Below are 19,121 nucleotides of genomic sequence, written 5' to 3'. Positions count from 1 at the left end.
CAAATGGGGAGGTAGAGGCAGATAATTGGCAGATGCCAAGGAAAAGCAAGAGAGAGGCAAGACAAGACAATGGTCAAGTTGAGGAAGATGAGTCATTAAGATGGGTTTGGAGACAGCTGTGGGGGGTGATGTAGAGACAAAGGCTACCGGTGCTGCAATATGATAGGACCTTGCCTCTTCAGTCTCTCGTGTGTTTCTATATGTAGCATGTCTGAAACTGTCATCCTCCAGTGCAAAATGGCCATAGAGCCACCACACGCTAAATGTTATTGGGAATGAAACCATATCACCTGCAAGTGAAAGCCAGTAATTACTTTGAGCAAATAATAAATGTGATGGCAGTAAAAATGCAGGTGATAAGATTGCACACAAGGCAGTGTGGGAGGGAGAAGGATCATTCCATGGGCACAGATCGGAAGGGTCACTGGTGGTGAGGTTAGGAGAGTGGGTCATGGACGGATTTTCCCTGAGAACTAAGTTCCGAGAGGAGTCACGTGATGGAGTAGTGGCCGGTAGGAGAATACCAGCCCTCTCCAGAAAAGAGGAAAAAAAGTGAAGAAAACGCAAAGCTCAAGAAACAGAAAACACAACAAATAAAAAATAAAGGTGTGGAGAAAAGAAAGAAAATTGCACCTAAGAAGGAAAAACCAAAAACAATGGGTAAAAAAGAAGGAAAGACGTCAGAAGAGAAAGGAGAAGGCCTTAGCTGCATGAAGAAGCAGGGACCCGCCGTGGACAGAGGAGCCCGCTCCCCGAGGTTAGTGGAGACCTCTCGACCGCGGGACTGCAAAAATGGCTCACTGAGCCAAACAGAGGTGCGCCATGCGCACAACAAGGAAAAGGAAAACACCAACAAGAGGGGGCCCCAGTTGTGGAGTGAACTTACACAGCGCGACCAGCTGAGAGATGCCCAATAGCAGGGCTCTCAGCTGGAAGGAGAGGAAAGCAACGGGAAAGGGAGTGATAAGAAAGACAAACAGCAACAGGAAGCCCAACAGATAACTAGCCCAGAAGAAGAGGACCAACATCAAGAAGCCATAAAAAAAAAACACCCAACAAATTGAGGTAAGCAGCCCAACAAGAAAGTCAGAAGAGACACAGATACAAGGAAGAGAAGTAGAAGACACAAACCCAAGAGCAGACACAGAAGAAGAGGAAGAAGAAGAAGAAGAACACCAAGCTCTGCACAGAGGAATAGAAGGTAAAATGAATGGACAGTACATGGATACAATTTTTTTTCAAGAACAAATGAAAGCATTAAAAGAATGGTTGACATTAGAATTTAGTGAAATGAAAAGAAAAATGAAAAGTACAGAAGAAAAAGTGAGTAGAATAGAGCTGGTCATAACAGAAGTAGGGAAAAGATTAGAAAATGTGGAAGAACGTGTAATGGTGGTAGAAATGGAAGTGAATGACTTAAGAATAAAATTGGAGGAAAGTGACAAAAAAGTTAAAGAGTCACAGGAGTTGTTAGCTCAGAAGATGGATTTAATGGAAAACTATAGTAGGCGAAACAATATAAAGATAGTGGGCCTTAAGGAAGATGAAGGAGGCAAAAATATGAAAGAATTTATAAAAGAATGGATCCCAAAAGTCCTGGGAATGCCAGAAATACAGGAAGGAATAGAAATAGGGCACACAGGACACTAGCCCCGAAACCACAGTCACAACAAAAACCAAGATCCGTTTTAGTAAAATTTCTGAGACACACAACAAGAGAAAATATATTGGAGAAGACAATGAATAAAATTAGAGAAGACAAAAAAACCATTGGAGTACAAGGGTCAAATTTTTCTTTTTTTACCCAGACATAAGTTTTGAACTCCGAAAGAAGAGGAAGGAGTTTAACACAGCAAAATCGATCCTATGGAAGAAAGGCTATAAATTTATGTTAAGATATTCAGCGGTGCTTAAAGTAGTTATCCCGGGGGAACAAAACAGATTATTCTTGGATCCGGAGAAAGCACGAGAATTTGCAGAACGCCTGCAGGACAGAAAGAGAGACGAAGAGATGTAACAAGAACGAAGAATGACGACAAACTACATATAAAGATGTAAAAATAATGCATAAGTAAGTACTAAAGAAGGGAAGTAAGGGAGAAGGGGGATAAAAGAGAAGAAAAGAGGGGAAGCTTTGTTTTAATGTGATAAAAGTCTTTTCTGGAGGGGGTTGGGTGGGAGAGAATAACAGTCACTGTGAAATCAGTTGACACTTGCGAACGGGTTCATAATCTGAATGGAGATGAGATTTGTGGTTGCCTGGCAAGGGACAAGGGGCAACTCAGAGAGGGGGGGGGAAACACTTGGGGTTAAGGGAATTTTAGATATGGGAGTGGTTGAAGTATTTTATGTTTTAGAAGTGTTGTCATACAGTGCGTTCAAAAAAGGAAAACTGAGAGATGAAAATAGGGATAAGGCGAAAGGTGGTGGTGAAGAAACGGAAATGAGGTGTAAACAGAGTATGAGATGGCCATGTTGAACAATATGACTATAAACATTAATGGAATACATAACCAAATCAAAAGGAAGAGGCTATTAAATTTACTGAAAAAAGAAAAAAATAGATATAGCATTCATGCAGGAAACGCACCTAACTGAAGTGGAACATAATAAATTAAGGAGAGATTGGGTAGAGCATGTAACGGCAACATCATATAATTCAAAAGCCAGAGGTGTAGCTATATTAATCAATAAAAATGTAACAATCAAAATTGAGGAGGAAATAATAGATCCAGCAGGGAGGTATGTAATGATAAAGTGTCAGATATATTCAGAATTTTGGAATTTGCTCAATATATATGCACCTAATGAAGAGGATCAAAAGTTTATGCAAGATATTTTTTTTGAAGATTGTAGATACGCAGGTAAATATATTGATAGGAGGGGATTTTAACCTTAATTTGGACCCAAAGGTGGATAAAACTGGACAAAAGACTAGCAAAAAGAACAAAGTAGCCAAATTTATGGTTAAATCAATGCAGGAAATGCAACTTTTGGATATATGGAGGAAGCAACACCCAAAGGAGAAGGAATACTCATATTATTCAAGTAGACATAAAACATACTCAAGGATTGACCTGTTCCTGTTGTCAGCCCATATCCAAAGGAGAGTTAGGAAAATGGAATATAAAGCTAGACTATTATCGGACCACTCACCCCTGATATTGACAATAGAGTTAGAGGACATCCATCCAAGAATGTATAGATGGAGATTAAACTCCATGCTACTTAAAAGGCAGGATTTTAGAGAATTAATTGAACGACAAATTAAAATGTACTTTGAAATAAATACGGAATCAGTGAAAGACAAATTTATACTATGGGATGCAATGAAAGCCTTCATCAGAGGGCAGATAATAAGTTATGTAACTAAGATGAAGAAGGACTACAATCAGGAAATAGAACAACTGGAAAGGGAAATAGTAAGTACAGAAAAAGAACTAGCAACAAGGGAAGATACAACAAAAAGAAGAGAATTGGCGGACAAAAAAAATAAAATACGAAATATTACAAACGTATAAGGTGGAGAAGAACATAATGAAAATAAAGCAGAAGTATTACAAGCTAGGAGAAAAAATGCACAAAATACTAGCCTGGCAACTTAAAACAGAACAAGCTAGAAGAACTGTATTGGCATCAAGGAAAAAGGACAAACAAATTACATATAACCCAACAGAGATCAATGTAAACTTTAAGAAATTCTATGAACAATTATACCGAACTGAGAACGAAGGGAAAGAAGACAAAATAGATGAGTTTTTAGATAAAATTGAACTACTAAAATTGCAAGAAGAGGAGCAAAACAAATTGATAAAACCATTTGAAATAGAGGAAATACAGGATATATTAACAAAGCTAGCGAACAATAAAACACCTGGAGAGGATGGACTCCCAATAGAATTCTATAAAACATTCAAAGAGTTATTAATTCCTCCTCTCCTGGAAGTAATGAACCAGATAGAAGAAACACAAAACTTGCCAGATTCATGTTAAACAGCAATAAATACAGTAATATCAAAGACAGGGAAAGATCCACTAACATATATCCAGCATCATATAGACCAATATCTCTACTTAATTCAGATTATAAGATAATAGCAAAACTATTAGCAAACAGATTGGCCGACTGTGTACCAAAAATAGTAAAACTAGATCAAACTGGATTTATTAAGAAAAGACGAACAACGGACAATGTCTGTAAATTCATTAACTTATTCCATGCAGTACAAGGAAATAAGATACCAACAGTGGCTGTTGCTTTAGACGCAGCGAAAGCCTTTGACAGGGTAGAATGGAATTATTTATTCAAAGTACTACAGAGGTTCAACCTACCAGAGAAATATATTAATTGGATTAAAGCATTATATAAGGGACCATTGGCAAAGGTGACAGTAAATGGATATATATCGAACCAATTTAAATTAAGGTCAACTAAGCAGGGATGTCAACTATCTCCCTCACTGTTCGCTTTAGCAATAGAACCATTGGCAGAACTGATAAGAACAGAAAATAAAATAAAAGGGATAAAAATAAAAGAGAAGGAATATAAAATCAGTTTATTTGCAGATGACATCATAGTATACTTAACAGAACCAGAAATATCAATAAAAGAACTAAGAAATTGAAGGAATATGGAGAAATATCGGGGTACAAGAAGTGAAGTGATGCCAATGAATAATGCGGATTTCACAAAGTTTAAGAAAGAATCATCATTTAAATGGCAAACACATGCAATCCGATACCTAGGTATTAGATTAGATAATAATTTAGGCCACCTATACAAATTAAATTATTAGCCATTATTGAAGAAATTACAGGATAACTTAGAACATTGGAAAGAATTGCCACTAACACTGATAGGAAGGGTAAATTGCATTAAAATGAATATCTTCCCAAGAATTCAATACCTATTCCAATCATTACCAATTCCCTTAACAGAGAAATTCTTCAATGAACTAAAGAGAATAATAAGGAAATTCTTATGGAAAGAGGGGAAACCGAGGATAGAGCTAGATAAGTTAACAGAATGGTACAAAAAAAGTGGTTTGCAGCTACCAAACTTTAAAATTATTATAGAGCAGCACAATTAAGGTATCTATCAGATTTTTATCAAACAAGGGAAAAACCAGATTGGACCAATATAGAGCTGGATAAAATAGGGGAGAAGGTATCAGAACATGTACTTTATAAGTGGGATTAAAATCTGGTGCAATATAGAAATTCACCAGTACTGCATCATTTACTCAACATATGGAAGAAGATTCACGTAGAAAGGAAAAAAACAAATTACCAACTACCAAAATTATTATTAACGCAAAATCAACTAATCCCTTTCACAATAGATAACCTTTCCTTTAGAGAATGGGAGAGAAAAGGAATTAAAAGAATAGAAAATTGTTATTTGGGAAATAATTTATTATCATTTGATCAAATGAAGTACAATTATGGAATAACTCATGGTACAATGTTTGCATATCATCAATTGAAAGCTTATTTAAAGGATAAATTGGGAAACAGACTGAGATTACCTGAAGGAAGCAGCTTTGAATATGTGATTACAGACACAATGATAACTAAAAAAATTATAACAAACATGTACATCAAGCTGCAAGAGAAATAAAATGATGAAATAAGCTATAAACCCAAACAAAAGTGGGAAAAAGATTTAAACGTAAAGATAAAAAATGAAATATGGGAAGAGTTATGCTCTGGAACTATGAAAAATATAATAAATACGAGGCTACGCATGATACAATATAATTGGTTGCACAGGTTATATATCACGCCCCAAAAGTTAAATAAATGGGATCCAACATTATCAGATAGATGTTTTCGCTGTAAAAAGGAAACGCGAACAACAGTACATCCAGTTTGGGCATGTGAGAAAGTGAAAAAGTTTTGGGAAGATCTAAATCAGGTATTAAATAAAATCACAAAAAGCAACATACCAAAAAAAATCCAGAGATCTTTCTTCTAAGTAATATAAGAAGTAAAGAATTAGGCCTCAAACTGGATGAAGCGCAAAAAAGATTTATTATGAAAGTCTTAGCTGTAGCAAAAAACTGCATAACGTCAAGTTGGAAATCAGAAGAGAGCCTGAGAGTACAGCAATGGTCCATGAAAATGAATAAATGTATTCCATTGGAAAAAATAACATATAATTTAAAAAATAAAGTCACATTATTTGAACAAATTTTGGAACTGTACATGGAACACAACAGAGAGAGCTTGCCTTGGACCTCCACCCCCTAAAATGATAGAATGAGAAGAAGACAAAATGACCTGACCCAGTAGATGACACAATTTTCTTGTTTGTTTTCATTGTGTGATGACATTGTTTAATGGGTTTATTGTATTGTATATGTTGAACATTTCATGGATTTGGAGGGGGGTGGGAAGGAGGGAGGGAAGGGTGGGGAAAAAAGGGGAGAAAATTAAAGAGGGAAATGTTTGTGTGTATTTTGATTAATATGGTTCATAGTGTGAAAAATAAAAATTTTAAAAAGAACTCTACGTTCCTAGAAGCAAGGATAAATAAAACCTTGGAATGGTTTGTTGAATGAAGGGGCCATCCAAGTTGCTGAGTTTATTGATAGAGTCTCCACTCCCTTGCTCCCACTAACAAATTTTACTGGAAAATGTATGCAACTTCCTGGTCCCATGGACCTCTCACAGGGCACATCCACATCACAGAGACTCAACAAGTGAAGACAATGCCTCCCTGGGCTGATCTTCTGTTCTCCACTTCTCCAATCACCCACTCTCACAGAAGAAGAAGTTGTGCTGAGTTTAGGAGTAATAGAGAGTGAGGTCCATGAGTTTGGAGGATGCAGAGTGATGTTCCTGAGTTTGAATGTGATGGAGAGTGTGGACCATGAGCATAGGAGTGAGGTCTCTGAGTCTGGGAGTAAAGGGGAGTGAAATCCCTGAGTTTGGGGGAGTTCAGAATGACATTCCTGAGTTTTGGAGTGATAGGAAGTGTGATCCCTGAGCTTTGCATGTGGGGAGAGAGCACCCTAATTTTTAGAAATTGGGGAGTGAGATTTGTGGGTTCAGGAAGGATGGGAAGAGAGGTCCCTGAGTTTCAGAGTGTTGAGGAGTGATATCTGTTTGGGAGTGAGGTCCCTATGTTTAGCAGCGATGGCGTGTTCACTCCCTGCATTTGGGTGTGATAGGGAATGAGGTCCATGAGTTTGGGGGAAGGGGAGTGAGTTTGATGAGTTTGATGAGTTTGGGAGTAAGAATCCTATTTGAGATTGAGGGAGAGTGATGTTCCTGAGTTTACGAGCAAAGGGGAGTGAGGACTTTGAGTTTAGGAGTGATGGGGAGTGAGATCCCTGAGATTTGAGCAAACAGAGCAATGTTTCTGAGTTTGAGAGTGATAAGGTGTGTGGTCCCTGAGTTTCGGTGGTGAGGAGAGAGGTCCCTGATTTTGGGAGTGATGTGGAATGAGATCCCTGAGTGAATGAGTGATGGGAACTGAGGTCCTTGAGTAATGCAGAGTGAGGTCTGTTTTTAAGTGATGAGGAATGAGTTCCCTGAGTGAATGAGTGATGGGAACTGAGGTCCTTGAAGTAATGCAGAGTGAGGTCTGTTTTTAAGTGATGAGGAGTGAGTTCCCTGAGTTTTGGAGTGACGGGGAGTGAGTTCCCTGAATTTAGGAGGGAAGGGGAGTGAGATCCCTGAGTTTGGGAGTGAAACGAAGTGTTGTTCCTGATCCTGGGAGTGATGTGCATAACATTGCTGAGTTTTGGAGTGATGGGGAGAGTGGTCCCTGAGTTTACGACTGTTGGGAGTGAGGTACATTATTTTGGGATGAAATCCCTGAGTTTGGGAAAGATGAGGTGTGCAGTTCAAGTTTGGGAGTGCTGGGGAGTACGTTCCTGGATTTGGAAGTGATGCGGTATGAGGTAGTTGTGTTTTAGATTGTTAGGCAGTGAGTAATCTGAGCTTGGAAGTGATAGGGTGTCAAGCCTCTGAATTTGAGGGTGATGGAGATTAAGGTCCCTGTGTTTGGGGATGTGGAATAATGTTCCTGAATATAGGAGTGATGGGGATTGAGGTTCCTTTGTTTGGGAATGTTGGGGATTGAGGTCTCTGATTCTAGGAGTGATGGGAAGAGAGGTCCCTGAGTTTGGCAGTGATGGGGCGTAAGGTCCCTAATTTGGGGGAATGGACAGTGAGGTTGCTGAGTTTGTTGCTTGGGGAGTACAGTTCCTGAGATTGGGAGTGATCGGGTCAGATGTCCTTAAATTTGGAAGTAATGGGGTGCAACGAACCATGACCTTGATTTTGATAGAGGTAGCACATTTTTCTGACACATTAGCTTTAAGATTTCAGATTCTCACATATATTTTCAATCCCTGCCATTCCCTCATCACCACTCTCACCCCAACCTTAGGAATCCCCTCCTTCATCCCTTATTTTAGCTTTAAGGACTCTACCTCTTTGTAACACATGATATTTGACCGCAGTCATTTCAAGCATCTCCAGAAGGTTCATAATACTAAGGACACTATTTAAAATTGATGGGAAAATTTCGCTGGAGAATTTTCATTATTGCAAAAGCTTCACTGCTTTTAAGAAGTGCACAATATTCTTAGGAGATGATGTTTCCACAGCAACAGGACCCATCATGATATTTGTTGTAACCCAGTACAATCTGATGGCAGTTATTAATATCTTTTTAGATTTGCATAATGACATTTCATGATAATGAATTATTTTAAATCATTTGACCGCTTTAAAATTCTGGTCATGTTATTACTTCCATCAATTTTAAAGAGCAGATTAAATTATGGGTGATTAACTTGTCATTTAATGTTGACTAGAACTCTCATGAGGAATGAACTGGCTTGAAATGACATCCTTTTTCAGAGGGAACCTCTTGAGATAGATGCAGTATTGCTGGAGAAAATGGTCATTTCCATATAGGGAACTGCTACTCCACAAATGAACAGTTATGTGGTTTTAGAAGATGTTGATTAAGGGATAAATATGGGCCATTTTACAATCTGTTGCACAGTTAGAAGCTCCTTCTCCTCCACAGCAAGGAATACCTGGATCGGAAGCAGTCTTGTGGGGTTTATAGTGAATGAAGCCCACAGCCAATTTCAGCGCAGTAATTGCAATCTGACAAATTGCTTTAATATCATGGAGGAATAAACATTGGTCTTGGAGGATGTTACTTTTTTCAAGTTACATCAAAAAAGCTGCCCTTCCCCCACAGCGTGACCTTCCCTCAGTTCTGCCTTGCCAACAGTGATCCTCCCTCACTCCTGCCTCTCTCACAGTGAACCTCCCTCAATACTGCCCCTCCTACAGTGACCTTCCCTCAGTACTGTCCCTCCCAGAGTGGTCCTCCCTCAGTAATGCCTCTCCCACAGTGACCCTCCTTCAGTTCTGCCCCTTCCACAGTGACCCACCCCACATTGCTCCTCCCAGAGTGACCCTCCTTCAGTACTGCCCCTCCAAAACTGACACACCCTGAGTATTGCCCATCCCACAGTGAGGTAAATCAGTACCGCCCTTTACTATTCTTAATCTAAATGTTACAAGTACTACATTAATCTACAATTCAGGAAATTCACACAAAACATAAATTACAAATTAAAAGCCAGGGTTCCATTGCTCCCCACCATTGTCTTTGTGCATTCTCCAACCATGATAGTTGGGGAAAGTATCATGGCTGCATTCTCATCTTCCAATGACTTTTGGAAGATGGGTCTGACATATTTACAAAAAACAAACAAATTTGACCCCTGTATAAAACAAAAGTCGTCAACAGAGAGAGGTCAAGTCTCATGTTGATTGAAGTCATGCCAATTCAATCCTCCTCAGAGCCCACCATCCCATATTCCCCACGTTGAAAACGAGAGTCCAAGATATGTGTCCTTTATCCTGGTAATCCGCCAAAGCCTCCCAAACTCCTGGAAGGTGAGGATGCAACTTCCAGGCCTTCAGGACATTGCCAAAGGGTCATCAATAACTAGCCCCAAGTTATCTGTGGAGTCACTGATGTTAAACTTTTAAAGAGTAAGTTAGGCGAAAGGTAATAGTTCCATGGTGGAGTAAATCCTCCCTGGCAAACTGCCAGCTAATTGCTTGAACCGTGTAATTGGAGATAGTAGGGCAAGACATCTGCTTCAGTACTCCGCACCACACACACAGATCCGCCTTTCTATTCAAACCCCCATTTCTGCAGTTTGAATCATTTATCTTTGTCTGTCTTCCCAGCAGTGCAGATGATGACTTCAGCATTGCCACTCCCACAGTGCGATGCTCCCTCAACACAGCCTCTCCTGTAGTGTGGTCCTCCCTCAGAATTGCCCCTCCCACAGCACAGTGCTCCCTCAGATTTCCAGCTCTACATGTTCTAGTTTGTTTAGCCATATCCCAGCACAACCCATTCTCAGGAAGGCTGTTGTGCCTATGCCCCACAGCAGGTTGTGGGGGGAGCTCCAACATCTGGCCACTCAGACACCGCTCGCCCTCGGGTCTGGTGTTCCTCTGTCCAAACCATTATCTCCATGTGCCACCCTTCATCCCTCACCACTCACCCCCACCACCTTCCCAGCAAAGCATTTCACTCTGTCCTTCACAAACTCCTCAGCCAGACCTCACACCCTTCAGGGAACACGACTCTACATGTTAATCCTGCAGAAGAAATGATATCCTGAGAACTTTCAACAGTTCAGGCAGCATCCGTGGAAAGACAGCCTCAGTGCTGATTACTTTTGATCTGTTTCTCACACCACAGATGCCATCTAATTTATCGAGTTGCTTTAATCTTGGAATGCATTTGCCCAATACATGTAATTCCTCCAGTGCTGTGAGCTGTTCTTGCTCTTGCCTCGATTCCTTGCACAGTTCTCACCCTCTCAGTACACATTTAATCCGAACCAACATTGCAATGTGAGCAAACCAAATGACTGGAGGTGGTTTTGTTGCCAGATGTAAATACAATAAATACTGTTGAGGATATACGCAGGCGTGTGACATTATAACACCAGTGTATTGTGGAGCTGCAGGGAACCATTTTCGTTTTGCAACAAAGAATGAACAAAGCACACATGTCTCCTTGTGCTGGTCTCTTTTATAAGATCTAAATACACAGCAAATTGGAGACAAGGATAAAAGTGAATACTATTCCACACCAAATGTGAAGAAGACTGCAAGGCCATAGCTGCAGCAAAGAAAGTTAGCATGCCTACAACAAGATTGCTCGGAAAACTGCACAAAGGCAATAAGCAACTAAAAAACATAGGAAATTATGATAAACTAAGGAGTACAAATACACGAATCGTGCTAATTACTATCTCGCACAATAACGTGACTGCAAAGACGTGAATTACAAAAGTAATTGTACATAGTCCCTCAGATGTTTTGGAGGATGTCTTTTCCTTTTGTATCTTCTTGGAGATGAAGAACCTGGAGGGGGACTTTTCAACTTCTCAGGACTTTTAGACTTTTCAGGGAATACTTCCTCATCAGCTGGCCCTAAGACCTGTGGGCTCAGCGTTCAATCGTTTAAAGGAACTGCTGACCTCAAGAGATAATGTTCTCGTCCACTTCAACCCAAAGAAAGAACTGACTCTCGCTGTTGATGCTTTGCCAGTAGGTTTGGGTGTTGTGTTGTCACAGGTCACAGAAAAGGGAGACCAACTGTGGTTTATGCCTCCCACTCTTTGATGCCTTGTGAACGTAATTATGCACAACTTGAAAAAGAAGGGCTGGCCATAATTTTTGGTCTCAAGCGATTTCACTAATACTTGTATGGTAGAAAGTTCACTTTGGTGAAAGACAACAAACCACTCAGCTTAATTTTAGGCCCTGAAAAAAATTCAAAGGTGGGCAATGGAGCTCACAGCATACAATTATGACTTAAAACATAAATGGACCAGCAAAATCCATGTGAATGGGAGAAAATTTCCTTATTGTTGTTAATGCACCTTCAAAATGGCCAGTAGTATCGCATATGAGAACAACAACAACAAAATAGACAATGGAAAGACTACGGAATATGTTAACAGCATATCCATTACCCATAGAACTAGTCTTCGATAATGGACCTCAATTTGTATCAGATGCTTTTAAACTATTCCTACATAGTAATAATATACGACACCAACCACCCAAGTTCAAATGGAGAAGCTGAATGCTTTGTGCAAACATTTAAAAAGGCTGTGAAGACGAAGAAATCACTAAAAATATCATGGAATCACAAAATTGTTGATTTTCTGTTTACATATAGAAACATGCCTACTCCACAATGAAACGAACACCAATGGAACTGATGTTTTGGCATAACTTAAGAACCCGACTCTCTACAGTGCATCCAGATGTGGGCTTTCATATCGAACAATTGACATCTCTGAGTAAGCCAACCAGATATCTGGAAGTCAGAGATTGGGTTCAGATAAGGGATTACTGAAACAATAAAGAAACATGGATAAAAGGCGTGTTTCTTAAAAAAAAGCTGAGTCCATGTTCATATTTGGTACTGGTGGGAAGCAAAATATGAAAGCGATACATTGACCAGTTGAGAATGGTAGATGATCCAGTGTCCATCTCCAATACAGACGATCGCAAAGACACTGCTTTAGGCACATTCAGACGATGACACTGAAATACCTCCATTACTAAATGTCGAGGCACCCTCACCGAGGGGTGCTCAGGTCAGCAGTGCCAACCAGACTCTGGACGATGCCTATCAACCTCTGAGCCCACAGTTCCTATGGCCAGTTGGTGAGGAAATATTCCCCAAAAAGTCTAAAAGTCCTGAGAAGTCAAAAAGTCCCCCTCAAGGTTCGTCATCTCCAAGAAGGTCCAAAAGGGAAAGACATCCTCCAAACCAGGGGTGTCAAACTCAAATTCATGGAGGGCCAAAATTAAAAACTTGGACTAAGTCGAGGGCCGAACTAAATATTTATTGAAAATTTTCAACAACATCTGCATGTTTTCTCTTCTTTCAACATATGTAATGTTAAACTTTAGGATATAACTTTAGGAGGATAATGTTACAGGTCAGGAGTAGGTAGCTCAAGTTCACCCTTTGCTTGACCTGAGGGAAACATATTTGGTCCCTGTGGAGATGTAGTCAGCATTCACAGGCTGTGTCCATTTTGGCCTGCATCAGGACTCAGCATTTCCTGCTCACTCCTCAGGCTCTAGGCGTCTATTCACCCTCGACCCACCATCCCTCTACCTGACCAGTCCTTTACCCAACCTCTACTCACCCCTCACTCCACTCGCTCTGCCTCTACCCACCCCATCCTATACACGCCCCTCTACTGCCTCTCCCCTCAACCTGTTCCTCTCTCTACCCGTCTCTCACCCTCTAATCACCCCTCCCCTACTCGCCCTGCCCCTCCCCTTTTACCTCTTCCCTATCTACCCCTCCTTCTACTCATCCTTCTCTCTAACTGCCCCTCGCACCACCATAACTTCCCCTGCCCATTACTCCTCACCTACACCCTCTGCCCACCCCTGCTTGCCCACCCCTGCTTACCCACCCACTCAGGCCCAGCGCGCTGCCGATCAGCCTTTGCGGACAGCCACCATCTCTCTCTTCACGTGCAGGGCTGCACCAGACGTCCCTGGGGTCCGCGCAGGTGCAAGCGCTGAAGGCCGTGGCGACCGGGAGAAGTGCGCTCGCGCTGTGGAAGGGCCATCCGGTGCCAGTCGCGCGGGGCTCGCGCTGCCCGGGGGCCGTGCGCAGCCTGCCATGCCCGTCGCGCTGACAGGAAATCACAGGCACTCGCCCATCCGCCGCACCGCTCGACAGGTGGGAGAAGTGACAGGTTGTGCGGGGAGCCTTCCAACCGGCTTGCCAGCTGATGACATCGACAGACTTCTCGTGTTACAATTTCTCGTGTTACAATGGGGAAGGATGTGCAATGAAGGGGGAGGATGGTGGGGGTGACATTACCAAAAAACAGCATCGGCGGGCCACCTCTAATACATTTTTGAAATGATCTTGCGGGCCAAATATAATTATATCGCGGGCCAAATTTGGCCCGCGGGCCAGAGTTTGACATGTGTGCTCCAAACCATCTGAGGGACAATGTTCAATAACTTTTGTAATTCACGTTATTGCGCGAGATAGTAATTAGCAAGATTTATGTATTTGTACTCTTTAATCAGTCATAATTTAGTATGCTTTGTAGTTGCTTACTGTTTTTGTTGGGGGGAAGAGTGTTGTGGATATACACAGGTGCGCGACATTCTAACAGTATTGAATTTTGGGGATGCAGGGAACTACTTTAGTTTTGCAACAAAGAATGAACAAAGCACACACGACTCCTTGGCTAGTGTATTCATAAGGACTAAATGCACAACAAATATCCCTTCCAGGCCTCAGTTTTAATGTAGTGTGGAACACGCTTTCATAAGCATGAATGTGACAGGAGTGCGTTCCATTTGACAGCTCTTCCTATTAAACAACATTCAGAGAACCGAGAGAGAATTAATTAGTATCAAAACAAATGTTCCTTTTAAATACACTTTCTGCTGTAAACAACACTTCTGTTCTACAATTTCAAGCAAGAACGGACAGTTATCTTTGACAAGTCTGTCATCGCTTTCTTCTGAACTCCCCTCCAGTTGCTTGCAGTTCAGTCAATTCTCATACCAAAGTTTCAACACTCATGGTGAATGGTGGTTTGCAAATCCCGCAAATCTCTGGAATTGCATTAGAGGTCCGAACATAATGGCACAAAAATTTCTCACTGAGCATCGTGAAGGACCCTAATAACCCTGGCTCGGCATTGCCCCCAACCTATTCACCTCACTTCCCCCTCTACCCTCCTGCCCCCACCACATCTTCCTCACCACCTCTTCAACCATCACACTCCCACCGCCCTCCACTCCCCACATCTTCATCACCACTCCCACCGCCCTCCACTCCCCACATCTTCACCACCACTCCCACCGCCCTCCACTCTCCACATCTTCACCACCGCTCCCACCGCCCACCACTCCCCACATCTTCACCACCCCTTCCACCACCCTCCACTCCCCACATCTTCACCACCGCTCCCACCGCCCACCACTCCCCACATCTTCACCACCACTCCCACCGCCCTCCACTCCCCACATCTTCACCACCGCTCCCACTGCCCTCCACTCCCCACATCTTCACCACCACTCCCACCACCCTCCACTCCCCACATCTTCACCATCACTCTCACTGCCCTCCACTCCCCACATCTTCACCACCGCTCCCACCGCCCACCACTCCCACATCTTCACCACTGCTCCCACCGCCCTCCACTCCCCACATCTTCACCACCATTCCCTTTCTCAAACAGACCCTTGGGATCATGGATGACTTAATTCCATGCAGTGTTGTGAATTCTGAGGTGGGTCAGGGTAGTGTGGGTTCTGAAAACTCCTCCACTGATGAGACAAGATGGTGACATGGGACAGTGTGTGAGCTGGTGCCTCAGGTGAACAAAATGCTGATTTACTGACTAATAAAATGCTGAATGGTTTTTACAGAAATGCAAACTCTTTGTCTTATTCTCATCCAACAGAAGCAATACATCAGAAGTAAAACACAGGATTCTGTTGACACTGTTACTTTACTTTGGCTTGGCTTCGCGGACGAAGATTTATGGAGGGGTATGTCCATGTCTGCTGCAGGCTCGTTGGTGACTGACAAGTCTGATGCGGGACAGGCAGGCACGGTTGCAGCAGTTGCAAGGGAAAATTGGTTGGTTGGGGTTGGGTGTTGGGTTTTTCCTCCTTTGTCTTTTGTCAGTGAGGTGGGCTCTGTGGTCTTCTTGAAAGGAGGTTGCTGCCCGCCGAACTGTGAGGTGCCAAGATGCACGGTTGGAGGTGATATCAGTCCACTGGTGGTGGTCAATGTGGCAGGCACCAAGAGATTTCTTTAAGCATTCCTTGTACCTTTTCTTTGGTGCACTGTCTCGGTGGCCAGTGGAGAGCTCACCATAGAACACGATCTTGGGAAGGCGATGGTCCTCCATTCTGGAGACGTAACCCACCCAGCGCAGTTGGGTCTTCAGCAGCATGGATTCGATGCTTGCGGATTCTGCTAGCTCGAGTACTTCGATGTTGGTGATGAACTTATTCCAATGAATGTTGAGGATGGAGCGGAGACAGCGCTGATGGAAGCGTTCTAGGAGCCATAGGTGATGCTGGTAAAGGACCCATGATTCGGAGCCGAACAGGAGCATGGGTATGACAACGGCTCTGTACACGCCGGGACCGGGCCTGCCCGCACCACTGCCCGAGCACCGAACACAGGCCGCCATCACCAGGCAAACCCCGGCAGCCCGCACAGCCCAGCCCTTGGCAGCCGAACTCCGGGCCGGGAGCGGTCAATGAGAACTGTTTAGTGTATTTCAGAGTTGTTGACACTGTGGTTAAGTGAAAAAACACACAAATGCTGGAGAAACTCAGCAGGTCAAACAGTGCCTTTATTTTGCAAAGGTAAAGATACATCACCAATGTTTCGGGCTTGAGCCCTTCATCAAGGTGTGGGGAAACATGAGAGATGTCAGAACAAAAGGGGAAGCAGGGATGGTGGGGGGGCGGGGGCGGGGGGAGAGTGTAGGCTAGGTGGAGAGATAAAAGAAATGAGAACTGGTATAACTTGTTAAAGTGGTGGGGGGGGGGGTGGGAAAAGCAAGCTTATTTGTGGAATGCAATGAACTCAATGTTCATGCTCTGGGATTGGAGAGTGCCCAGACAAAAAGTGAGGTGTTGTTCCTCCAATCTGTGGGTGGTCTGGGTGGGATAGTGTGAACGGCCATGGACAGACATGAGCTTGAGAGTGCAACTCAGCATTGAAAAGGTTGACTATGGGGAGGTCGCTTTTATCCCCACCTACGTCCGTGACACCTCACACACCCTCCACCTCCTCCAAGATTTCAAATGCCCTGAACCGGACCACCTCGTCTTCACGATGGATGTCCAATCCCTTTAAACCTCCATTCCCCATAAAGAATGCCTCAAAGCACTTCTCTTTTTCCTCGACCTCAAACCTGACCAGTCACCTTCCACCACCAACCTTCTCCGCCTGACAGAACTTGTCCTCACCCTTAACAATTTTTCCTTTAACTCATCCCATTGCCTCCAAATTAAAGGAGTAGCCATGGGTACCCACATGGGTCCCAGCTATGCCTGCCTGTTTGTGGGTTTTGTGGAGCAAAACATGCTCCAAGCCTATACAGGCAGGATCCCCCAACTCTTCCTCCGGTACATTGACGACTACATCGGGGCGGCCTCATGCACCCATGATGAACTCATCAATTTCATCAATTTTGCAGCCAATTTCCACCCGGGCCTCAAACTCACCTGCCTCATCTCCGATGACTCTCTCCCTTTTCTGGATCTCTCTGTCTCCATCTCAGGAGACAAGACTCTCCACTGACATTTATTACAAACCCTCTAACTCCCACAACTACCTGGACTACTCGTCCTCACACCCTGTCCCCTGCAAGGACTACATCCCCTTCTCTCAATTTCTCCATCTTCACTGCATCTGCTGCTAAGATGAGGTCTTCCAGTCCAGAGCCTCTGAAATGTCTGCCTTCTTCCGCAAACGTGGTTTCCCCTCCACCACTATTAACTCGGCCCTCATCCGCATCTCCTCCAATACCCGCTTATCTGCCCTAGACCTCCCCCTGCCCCTAGAAATAATAAACATAGAATCCCCCTCATCCTCAACTACCACCCCACCAGCCTCTGCATCCAACACATTATCTGCCGGAATTTCTGGAACCTACTACAGGACCCCACCACCAGACACATTTTTCCTTCTCCCCTCTCTGCCTTCTGTAGGGATGCTCCCTCTGTGATTCCCTTGTGCACTCTTCCCTCCCCACCCATTGTCCCCCCCCGATACCTTCCACTGTGGTCATAGGAGGAGTAATATCTGCACCCACACCTCCTCCCTTACCACAGTCTGAGGTCCCAGACCTTTCAGGTGAAGCAATACTTCACCTGTACCTCCAAAGAACTCATTTACTGCATCTGGTGCCCCCTCTGTGGCCTTCTCTACATTGGAGAGACCAGTCGCAGATTAGAAGATCACTTCTCCCAGCACCTCCTCTCCACCCGCAACAAAAGCGACCTCCCTGTAGCTAACCATTTCAATTCTGAGTCACATTCTCAAGCTCACACGTCTGTCCATGGCCTTTCATACTATTCCACCTGGACCACACACAGATTGGAGGAAAAATACCTCATTTTTCGATTGGGTACTCTCCAACCCCAGGGCATGAACATTGAGTTCACTGCATTCCATAATCAGCTTGCCTTTTCCCCCTCCCCCCTCTTTAACTAGTTATTCTAATCCCTACTTCCTTTCTCTCTCTACCTAGCCTACACTCTTACCCACCCCCCCCGCAGTGTCTCCCCCCCCTCCACCTATCATCTCCCATACTCACCACCCCTGCTCCCACCTTTTGTTCTGACATCTCTCATGTTTCCCCACACCTTGATGAAGGGCTCAAGCCCGAAACGTAGGTGATGTATCTTCACTTTTCCTACATAAAGGCACTGTTCGACCTACCTCCAGCATTTGTGTGTTTTTTCAGAAACAATACATCAATTCACTTCCTCAGTGAAGTCAAGCTGAGGCGAATGCCTGACTGTGAAGTTTGATGTGCCAGCCTCCACTAGTCTCTGCACTTCCTGGGGAATATTGTTGACTGGGGTGGTTTCATGCATTTAAACCTCAGGTCAGAGGTCCTCTCCTTCGGTCCTTCTTCCCTTCCTTGGGTTACCTCCATCCTGATTTATTTTGTCAAAATCCCTCGGAATTTTTGACACCATTTCTAAATTTCTTCATCTTTTCTATCCGAAGGAGAATCCCCCTCTTCTCCACTGTCTCCACAGATCTACGGGACCTGGTCACTAAAACCACCTCTCAGGGCCTGGGATCCTTTCTAGGCCCAGAAATGGCCTAGTACCCCAACTGGCACCCAACCAATTTGTTGTAAATGTTCAGCAAGACTTTGTGCTCTTTGTGTATAAACATTTCAGCGGCATTATCTACTAAAATATGGTGACAGTTATCCAGATTGAAAACATCTCACAAACAGCGAGGACCCCAGATCTCCCAAGTTTCTCAATGCTGCCCATGCGAATGG

The sequence above is a fragment of the Narcine bancroftii genome, chromosome 2, assembly GCF_036971445.1.
Source record: "Narcine bancroftii isolate sNarBan1 chromosome 2, sNarBan1.hap1, whole genome shotgun sequence".
Classification (NCBI taxonomy): domain Eukaryota; kingdom Metazoa; phylum Chordata; class Chondrichthyes; order Torpediniformes; family Narcinidae; genus Narcine; species Narcine bancroftii.
This window is presented reverse-complemented; position numbering follows the sequence as displayed.